Consider the following 12,115-nt stretch of genomic DNA (forward strand, 5'->3'; position numbering starts at 1 on the left):
GATTGTATTCTATCTAAAATTCTAAACCTTATTCATCCGCTCGTACCGACCGACAATCATCCCGGAATAATAGAAGAAGTCAACGAACTTCGCGCTCGAGTAATCAATCTGGAGAATATGGTGCAAAAATTACCAGCTTCAACAACATCACCAGCACCAACAGTACCATCAATAACAACACCAGTGCCATCAACAACCCATGCCTCGATGTCTCATTCTATACCTTGAGTACAATTATCATTCTACGTATCGTTCTACATCATTTATCTTCGTTCGACATGGCGATTATGTAATCTCTAATGTTTTAGAGATTATATATTCTTGTTCCAACGGTAAATCAAATGAGATTAATATCATATTGACTCATTAAATCCATGATTACATCTGAAGAAAATATATATGTATATATATTTTCATAAAGATTGTAATTAAAAATTCTTGTGTACAAACTGTTAATGGTGAAAATATTTTAACGGGTAGGTAATACCCGAGGAATATTTAGATTTCACATTAATAAGTTACACTGTACATTCTTCGAATCTAATTCAACAGTCGTTTACTATCCTACTTACGTCCATCGATATACAAATCCATTCACCACAGAATAACCATATTCATCCAATTTCATATTTGGATTTTGATTTATCAAAAATCAAGTGGCATAATGAAGAAAACATTTGACAAAATAAAATTTGTTAGAAACAAACAAATTAACTATGAGAAATTTTATTAAGAATCCACGCTAACTGTTCCTAACTAATTGTTCCCAGCTAACTGATTACACTTTATTTATCACAATTTAATTATCGCAATTTACATTCTCGTAATTTTATTTATCATCATTTAATTTCTGTTATTTACTTTACGCATTTTATTTATCGTCATTTAATTTCTGTTATTTATTTTACGCACTTTAAATATCGGGACACGTATACAAGGTTTTGACATATCATATCGATGCATCTATATATATTATTTGGAGTAACCATAGACACTCTATATGCAGTAATGCGGGAGTTAGCTATACAGGGTTGAGGTTGATTCTATAATAATATATATAATTTGAGTTGTGATCGAGTCTGAGACGTATACGGGTCACGATGCGTATTAATTAATTCGAATATTATATATTAAACTATATATGAATCATTGGATTGTTAACTGTGGACTATCGACTGTGGACTAATAATATTGGACAATTAAAATGAATTAAAATATTGATTATAACATATGAAACTAAACAATTCTTCAAGTTTGCCACTTGATTTCATTTTAAATCTCATTTGTATCTTGATGATTACAATCTGCGTTCAAATCTTTCATAATTCTTGAAAACACCTCAATCGAGAGGATGAACCAACCGCACTTCATCTACGGAAGGAAAAGATTTATGCGTATAGTTATGCACCTGAGAAAAAAAAAACTCTCGGAAACTGAGTAAAAGTTTAACACGCATCTGTGTTAGCTTCTGTGGCGTTGTTATTACCGAAAATAACTTTGCAATTTCTTTTCAAAGTAGCCAATTTTGTCACAGCTTCAGCAAGTCACCTTAAACTTTTCGTTCGAATCAACCTTATTATAATCTTGATATATGTGCTTGCTCTTTTATTGTTACCGGAAAACCTTTTATATTCCACCATATTACCAACAGACTTATCAACAACTTCGTTGCTCTTTGGCTTATATCACTTCGAAAAATCATTATACTTATTTATTGAAACCTTATCACGAACTCATCTACATCTTGTAACGAGAATTACCATGTCAAAAACCGAGAATCATCAATCATTAACTATCGAACTTCGCAGCGCTTCTATGTCAATAGTTATATTTCCACTTATAACGTCTATCTTCTGGATTGATGAACTTCAATTCGGAATTTCTGAAAAAGCTCAGAAAATTGGAACTGAAAAACGGATTGAGGAAACCTTGAAGGAGACTGTAGATAAATCACAAGGACTAAACCTGTACATAAAGAATCCTGATGATTCAATTTTTGATAAAATCTTTAGCGAAACCTTGCTCCTTAATTATTCTAAATCATTGTGAATGAATTTCTTCAACACACTTTGATTCAAAAATTCTAAGATACCGTCGTGTCTTTCATTATCAATATCCTCACTGTTTCTGAAGAAATATTCATAACTATTCTGATCCGATATCATTCATCTCTCTGTACTACCTGTGTTTCATCATAAAAAGAAACTGTGTTAGTTTCTAAATTCCTGAAAATTTGAGTTTGAATCATGAATGATTTGAAGTAGTGTTGGAAATTGATGCATGAGTTAGTATCATATAATGACGCCTGATCAACGTGGTTATATTACAGTAAGTCATGCTGAGTTTCTAATGGAACGTGATGATTCACAGTACCGTCATCATGTGTCATGCTACACAACTCTTTCATTCTAATTAACTTATGAACATATCAAGAAAATGTATTCTTGATAGTTCCATCCTCTGTGATTCGGGTAATATAACAAATCAAATCGTGCTATTACGTACCTTTCTGCTTAGAATGTTAGGATCATTCGGAACTTCATACTTACTAATCTGAGACGTGATCGCTTTATTTAAGGTAAAGCAGAGAGAAAAAAAAAGAAAAAAATAAGGAAAAAAAAAACATGAAGCTTCGAAATAGAGATTGGAGTATAAATCATAGCAAACAAGAAAGATCATAAACCGTGTATATCTATGCGAATAGCAAGATAAAGACAAGGGAGGATCAGGAATACAATAATCTCGAGGGCATAATAGAAGTAAACGGATTCTTCTGGTGGTAGTTGGAAAAGAAGAATGATGGTTACAATGACCAGAATAATATTCAGAACTAGAACTGAATTGAGCATTTTCACAATCTTTGAAAGAATGATTTAAGGAAGAAATTATAGGAGTGATGAAAATAAAGGAAACAAAAGAGGTTATTTTACAGTAAAATATCCGACATATCAATCGAGGCAGATTACGTATCTAATCGAAGAAAATCCTAATTTTCGTAATTTCCAAAGAATCGAATCTTATATAAATTACAAAGATTTTCTTTAAATCCCTTGAATTCCTGAAATCAATTTTGACTACGCCAAAAGTTAAAACGAATTTTTAACTTCTTCATTTCACTCTTTTGTGATAGCTTCAATCGTACACTTTTCGAAATCGAATTGTTTTATCCATATTACTCGATAATGATAAAACTCTAATTATCAGCTTGTACTCGTCATAAAAACATTCTTATTGTTAGCCATGACGACCTCTGCCAAAACGGGTAGGTACTGTAACGGCCCAGAAAATTTCGACTTAATTTGAACTTGAATCTTCACATGAATTGATATTTCCGACACGATAAGCAAAGTCTGTAATGTTGAGTCTTAAAAATTTTGAACTATTGTTATACATTCAATTAACCTTTGGCCATTCCCGACGATTCACGAACATTATTTGTAAATAGATACATATATATTTAAAAATATATATATAATAATTTGAAATATTATTTGAAATAATAAATGATTAAATTGTTGGAAATAAATATGTAAAATAAAATGCGATGTAATGAAGACCATTATTATAAATATATAAATATTTATGTGTGTATAGATATTACTTGTAAATGTATAAAATTATATTAAATCTAATTGTTTAAAAATATATATAATATTTAATTTAATTAGTAGTTAAACTTGCTACTTAAAATTGTTTATATATGAAAAGGGAATATATTAAAAATGAATGATTCGGGCCTAATTAGTAAACATCAGTAACACTCGGTTGGCATCTCATTAATGTTCATATAGATCTAATACATATATATGAAGTATTAAAATAAAAGTTGGAATGTAAATCGAATTACGAAGATTACAGGATTGACGGAAATATTTTTACATTTTTAGTTTAAATCTTAGTACTCCGTACATATTAATTGGAACAGAAAATAAATAAATAATGAACCTTTTTGATTTGATTTTAAACAGTTAATGACCAGAATAAATAAATAAACTTAATTTGAAAATTTTGGATTTTTAGGAACACTTTTATATGTTAACTGTTTAGCAATGGACATAATATAATACTCCGTGAATTAGATATTATTATTAAAGAAACCATTATTTTTTATCATTAATAATATTATTATCATTTTTTATGATTTTTGTATCATTATTACTTATTATTATTATGGATATAATGATGATGATGATTATTATTATTATTATTATTATTATTATTATTATTATTATTATTATTATTATTATTATTATTATTATTATTATTATTATTATTATTATTATTATTATTATTATTATTATTATTATTAATATATTTATTAATTATTAATATTAATCTAATTAAAAAAAAGTCAAGAACTAGTACCATTCTGTTACCCATTTCAATCCAATTTTTTCAAATTTTGTTTTCTGTCTGTAATCTGTTAGATGTCCATTTCACAACTCAATTAGGATCAATGCAATCACTCTATAAAAGAATTATTCTGCAATTCATTAAGTAAAACATAAAAATCACAAAATAAACTCGACACTCTGTACATTCATCTTTTTCACCATATTTTGATTTCGAATGAATTTCCAAAATGTAATAATGCAGTCTTGTTAGGAATCGTCTATCTAAACTATCTGTAAGTTTTCAATCTTCAATTCTTTCTATCAATTTCTAATTTGAGAGTCAAAGTTTTGGTTTTCAAAGTCAACTAAGTGTTCTTGAATCAAATTCGAGTTTGTTTTGATATCTCCAGTTAATTTGATGATCCATAAAGTTTATAGGAATGATTTGCAACACAATTCATGTTGTAATCATAACCTATAACACTCTTAATCTAAAAATTAATTTTTGAGTTTTTAAGTTCTTCACAGTGATATACACTAACGAGAATTCGAAACAAATTTCAAAAACTAGAAATGTAGAGTTGTTAGGAATCATTTACTTAAACTTCTTGTAAAATCTCAAGTTCCAATTCTTAATAACGAAATCAAATTTGCGAGTCAAAGTTATTTTGTCAAAAGTCAAAGAAAGTGTTCATCGCGAAATTCGTAATCGTGTTGAAGTTTCCAGTTAAATTGATAATTTAGATAGATTTTAGGAATGATTTGAAACATGTTTCATGTTGTAAAGATTGTCCAAAACGAACTCAAAATTGAAAACAAAAATTTTTTTTTCTTGGCTACGGGCAAGCAGTAGGATTTTTTTTTGTTTTTTTTTCTCATTTTTTTTATATATCATGAATACATTTTTTTTTTGTTTCATGTTGTTTACAAGTCATAAATGAAAACCCGTTCGATTGTTGTTGAGTTTTTGCCCCCGTTTGATTTTAAACCTGGTGAAGAAGATGATGAACATGGCTAAATGAAATACTAGATATATAGTTTGGGTTGTCTTATGAATCAGATAAACAAGACAGAGGGAATGGTTAAGTGTGTTTGCGGGTGAGCGGGAGGTCTCTAGTTCAAACCCGGTTCAGGGCATATTTTTTTTAGAAAGGCTTTGGAAGGTAGATTTTATTACCAAAATTATTATTATTAGTATTGTGATTATTATTATTATTATAGTTATTTTTAGAACACTTATTATTACTAATACAAGTATTATTATAAAGACTATAATTTATTATTATAATTATGATTATGATTATGATTATTATTATTATTATGAGAATGATACAAATTATTATTATTTTCATTAATATTAGTACTTGTAACATTTTATAATTGTTAGTGTTATTATTATCATCCTCATAGGTATTATTATTAGTATTATCATCATTATTATTAATATTACAAAGTATCATTAATAGACTTATCATTTAAACATTAATATTAGTGATATTGTATAATTACTGAAAATTTCTATTAAAACTATTAAAAATTACCATTATTATTATTAGTATTATTTTTTACTAAAACTATCATTATTATTGATATCAGTATTATCTATATCATTATTATTAAAATAATTACGATTATGAAAAATAAAAGTTTTAAAGACGTTATTAAAATTATAAACATAAAAATAAAGATTTTATATATAAATATATATTTAATACACATAACTTAACTATACTAATATATCTATATATATAATGAAAATATATATAATGAACCTATTAGTCTACTATATATATAAATTACATCACTAATAATAATATAAATAAATATATTTGTTCGATTACAAGTATGTGTCTTAATAGATATAAGAATGATATAGGTTCGTGAATGTGAGGCCAACCCTACATTGTTCAATGTCGTCATATGTATTTTTACTACAAAATACATTATTGTGAGTTTCATTTGCTCCCTTTTACTCTTTACATTTTTGGGACTGAGAATACATGCGCTGTTTTTATAACTGTTTTACGAAATAGACACAAGTAATCGAAATTACATTATATGGTTGAATGATCGAAATCGAATATGCCCCTTTTTAGTCTGGTAATCTAAGAATTAGGGAACATACACCCTAATTGACGCGAATCCTAAAGATAGATCTATCTGGCCCAACAAGCCCCATCCAAAGTACCAGATGCTTTAGTACTTCGAAATTTATATCATGTCCTAAGGAGGATCCCGGAATGATGGGGATATTCTTATATACATATTGTGAATGTCGGTTACCAGGTTTTCAATCCATATGAATGATATTTTTGTCTCTATGCATGGGACGTATGATTATGAGAAATGAAAGTATGAAATCTTGTGGTCTATTAAAATTATGAAATGATTATTTATGTTAAACTAATGAACTCACCAACCTTTTGGTTGACACTTTAAAGCATGTTTATTCTCAGGTACGAAAGAAATCTTCCGCTGTGCATTTGCTCATCTTAGAGATATTACTTGGAGTCATTCATGACATATTTCAAAAGACGTTGCATTCGAGTCGTTGAGTTCATCAAGATTATTATTAAGTCTATTATAGTAAGATATATTACGAAATGGTATGCATGTTGTCAACTTTCGATGTAATGAAAGATTGTCTTTTCAAAAACGAATGCAATGTTTGTAAAATGTACCATATAGAGGTCAAATACCTCGTGATGTAGTCAACTGTTGTGAATCGTTTATAATCGATATGGACTTCGTCCAGATGGATTAGGAGGGGTCGCTTCAGTAACCCTTGAAAACACCTCAATCGAGAGGATGAACCAACCGCACTTCATCTACGTAAGAAGAAATTGATGCATATAGTTATGCACTTGAAAACTCTCGGAACCTGAGTAAACGTTTAACACGTATCTGTGCTAATTCCTTTAGTGTTATTATTACCCAAAATAACTTGGTAATTCCTTTCAAAGTAGAAAATTTTGTCACAACTCCGGCAAGTCAACTTCGACTTTTTCGTTCGAAACAACCTTGTTATCACCTTGATTTATATGTATGCTCTTTTATTGATATTGGGGAACCTTTTATATTCCACCATATTACCATCATCGTTTAATCATCTAAAAAAACAATTCTCTTAAAACCACCTCGGATTGATAACTGATGAATCAGATATGGTAGCATTAAACGCAGAGGAAAACAGCAAAACTGTAGATGGTCTAAACGGTCAAAAGTTTGATAATAAAGAATGGAATGTTGGGAACGCCCGATAGAAAATTTAGTACAGAAAAGTGGATTATGCAAAACTATGAAGGAAGCCGTGGACAAATCACAAAGATTAAACTTGCCTTCAAAGAATCCAAATGATTCAATGCCTGCTGAAGCCTTTAGCAAATATCTTGCTCCTTACTCTAAACCTTTGTGGACGATATTCTTCATCATCCTCCGATCTAGATATTCCAAGATATCATCGTATCTTTCATTATAAATATCCTCCATATCTCTGAAGATATTTTCATAACTATTCTTGTCTGAAATCGTTAATCTCTGAAGATATTTTATATCATATAAGAAACTGTTAGTTTCTATATTCTGTAAACTTTCGAGTTTAAATTATGAATGTTTTTGAAGTAGTGTTGGGAACTGATGCATGAGTTAGTATAATATAATGACACTTGATCAATGTGATTATATTACAGTAATTCATGCTGAGTTTCTAAAATGAAACGTGATGATTCACATATCATAACGTCATCATGTGCCATGTTACACGACTCCTGTATTCTATTTAATCTCTAAAATATCAAGAAAATATTTCTTGATGATTCGGTCTTTTCCAGGGTATTCTGGTAATTTAACAAATCAAAATCGCGCCATCACGATTTCCTTCTCAGAACATTAACAATGTTCATTCCGAAATTCATATCTGCGAATTCTGGACCATTACAAGCAGTGCTTAATCGCAGGAAGAAGAAATGAAAGAATGAAAATTCTAAAATAGAAATTGGAGTATAAATCGCAGCAAATAGAAGAGAGCATTAACTGTGGATGACAATGATTATAGAAGATAGAAGCAGGAACTTTGAAATATAAAGGAAGATATAAAACCCAACAACAACCCAGAAATTACAAACCGTATATATCGATGCATATCGCAATATAAAGACAAGGGAGAACTAAAAACACTATGAAACCAAGGGTCAGGTAGAAATAAATAGATTCTTCTGGCGGCAAATGAAAAAGAAGAACAACAGATATGAAAGTTAAAAGTATATCAAGGATTAGAACAGGATGAAGCATATTGACGAACGTTTTAAAGTATGAATTGAGGAAGGAAGAATAGAAGGTGTGAGATGTGAGAATAAGGAAACGAAGAGGGTAGATTTATAGTAAAATATCCGACAGAGCAATCAAAACAGATGATCGCATTTAAGGCGGATCCCAAATTTCCTTAATTACCGAAGAATCAAATCTTATTACGAAGATTTTCTCCAAATCTCTTGAACTTCGGAAATCAACCCATCTACGTCAAAAGATATGATGAATCTACGCTTACTCATTTCACTCTTTTGTGATAACTTCACTCGTACTCTTCGAATAATCGAATTATCTTAATTATATTACGCAATGGTGATAAAATTTTATTTTATCAACTCATATTCGTCATGAAAACCTACTTATTGTCAGCCATGGCCATTCCAATCAAATTTTAGGACGAAATTTCTTTAACGGGTAGGTACTGTGACGACCCAAAAATTTCTGACCAAATTTAAAATTTAGTCCTTATATGTTTTCGACACGATAATCAAAGTCTGTAATGTCGAGTAATAAAGTTTGTAAACTATATTCATAATATCATTTGACCATTGACTATTCCCGACGATTTACGAACAATTGTGTATAAGTAAAAATGTATATATTATAGAAATATAAATATTAGAATATATAATATTTTGATTTAATAAAGTATACTCTAAATATTTGGAATTTAAAATATAAAATAACAGTTAGGATAATTAAATGCTATTAATATATATAAATATGTATATGTTATTATAAATTTATGATTAAATAGATATAAAAATATATTTGTTATAATTGCTTTTATTATCACTAATATCAATATATGTATTATTAATATTATGGAAACATGTAACTTGTTATATCTTCATTATGATTAGATAATATTACTATTAAAATATATAATGCTCATTATTATATAATATATTATATAGTTATAGTACATAATCTATAAATTGTAATACTAATATATTAATTATAATTGTTATAACAATATTGTTAATACTTTTAATAATAATATCGATACTAGTGTTATTAATATTATTATTTTAAAATATAACAGATAGATATAAAATATGATATAAATAATATATTATTAGTAATAATATTATTAGTATTAATAAAATTAGTATTATTATTGTAATTATTATCAATGATATTTTTAGTATAAATTTCACTAAAATTATTGTTATTATTATTATTATTATTATTACTCTTAATATTATTATTATTACTAGTATTTTTATGTTTATTATTATTAATAATAATATCAATATCAATATTATTATTATTAATAAAATTATTAATTATTAAAATAAAAGAATAATATATATATATATATATATATATATATATATATATATATATATATATATATATATATATATATATATATATATATATGTAGAATCAGATATATCACGCGTATCAAACTTTTTTTCTTTTAACCTGCTCTTTTTGATTCCTTCTTCCTGCTTACCCGTGTTCTTTCGACCGTACATGAGATCATTCGATCACCTCATAACCAATACACCAATCCATTCAATTCTTCAGTCATTCATATCAATTATCAATCAAACCACATCAGATAAATCTAATTCTGTGAATTGATAAAGAAAAACAGATTCTTTATATTTATATTTTTTTCTCCCTGTCTGTGTTTGGATGTCGATACCCCCATATTCTTTATTAACTCAAATTCACTCAAGCTTTTAAAGGAATCATTCAGTTTCTCCTTTAATCAAATTATCACTTACAATTTTTTTTGGCGAATTAAAACAGAAAAACTGAAGAACTATCGCAGGTATCTCTATTCTTCAACTTTTTGATCAAAACTCGATTTTGAATCAATTCCTAAAATGTAAAAATGCAGTTGTGATTGGAATCTCTTACTCAAACTAACTCTAAATTTTCAAGTTCCAATTTTTTCTATCGAACCCGAATTTGGAAGTCAAAGTTTTTAAAATAAAAAGTCAAACGAATGTTCTTGATCGAATTCGAGTTAGCTGTTGCAATTAAAGTTAAATTGACCATAGAGATAGTTTTTAGGAGTAATTTTAAACACAATTCGTGTTATAAGGCTTGCCTAAAACATTCACCTTTATGAAATCATTTTTTTTTGTTTTGTTACTAGTGTCGAGCAGCTGTTGCTGCACTCTATAAATTTTTTTTTTTCAACTCAGTTAATCACGATTAATTGTCTCTGTATTGGATATTCAGTCCTCAAGTCATTTTTTTTATATAAATATTAGCAAGGGGATAATAAATTGGATCGGTTAACTATTGTATGAAGAAGAACAATTTTTCATACGGGTTATATAATTTTGGTTCTGTGTAATTTCGAATAAGGGCGACAGCCCAGATGGTTTCGTGTGTTGACGGGTATCGAGAGGTCACGGGTTCGAACCCCGGCGGTGGCATATTTTTTTTTGGGAACCTGTTTCTTCAAAGATTGTTATCATTATCACTATTATTATTATCATTATTATTATTATTATTATTATTATTATTATTATTATTATTATTATTATTGATATGTTATTATTATTAATTACTAGTATTGTTATTTTACTAGTTATTATCTACAATTAATATTACTAGTATTAACACTATTATTATTATTCGTATTATTATTATTGTAACATTATTGTTATTATTAGTATCACCCTTAGTATTATTATTATTATTGTTATTAATATTAATATTATAGTTATTAATATTATTATTATTAATATAAGTATTATGATAAAATTTTCATTTATTATGATTATAAATGTAAGTACAAAAATTATTATTATTATCACTAATAGTTATAATATTGTTATTAGTATGATTATGATTAGGATTATTATTATTATTATTATTATTATTATTATTATTATTATTATTATTATTATTATTATTATTATTATTATTATTATTATTATTATTATTATTATTATTATTATGAAAATAATACAAGTTATCATTACTCTCATTAATATTAGTAAAAGTATCACTTTTATAACTATCAGTATTATTATTATTATTAAACAAAAGTATCATTATTAACAATGTCATTATTATTATTATTATTATTATTAATACTATCATTTTAATAAGGATATTATTATTCCTTATATCTAAAAGATCTAGTAAAAGTGAATAGTAAACATGAGTGAGTGGACTAAAGTGCCCTTAGTGGTGTTTCCAGATACTTCACTTCCATTCCCCCCCCCCCAATCGTTCTTCACTATTTTCCCTAATCATTCTTATCCGCCATTATCGAATTAGAGGGTTCCAATTTCAGTTTTATTATCCGCCATCTTCGAAGAATAATCTGGACTGAATTCTGTTGCTAATCTTCACATGTGATTTGAGATTACTTTCCTTGAATCTAAATTAATTTTTTTTTTCAGATTTTTCCCCTCATTTGATCTCACTGATGGTTCGATGTCGATGCAATTGTTGTTGTTTTGTTGTTTTTAGGTTTCAATGTCATTGAAATTTCT

This window comes from Rutidosis leptorrhynchoides, chromosome 6 (assembly GCF_046630445.1).
Source record: "Rutidosis leptorrhynchoides isolate AG116_Rl617_1_P2 chromosome 6, CSIRO_AGI_Rlap_v1, whole genome shotgun sequence".
Lineage (NCBI taxonomy): Eukaryota > Viridiplantae > Streptophyta > Magnoliopsida > Asterales > Asteraceae > Rutidosis > Rutidosis leptorrhynchoides.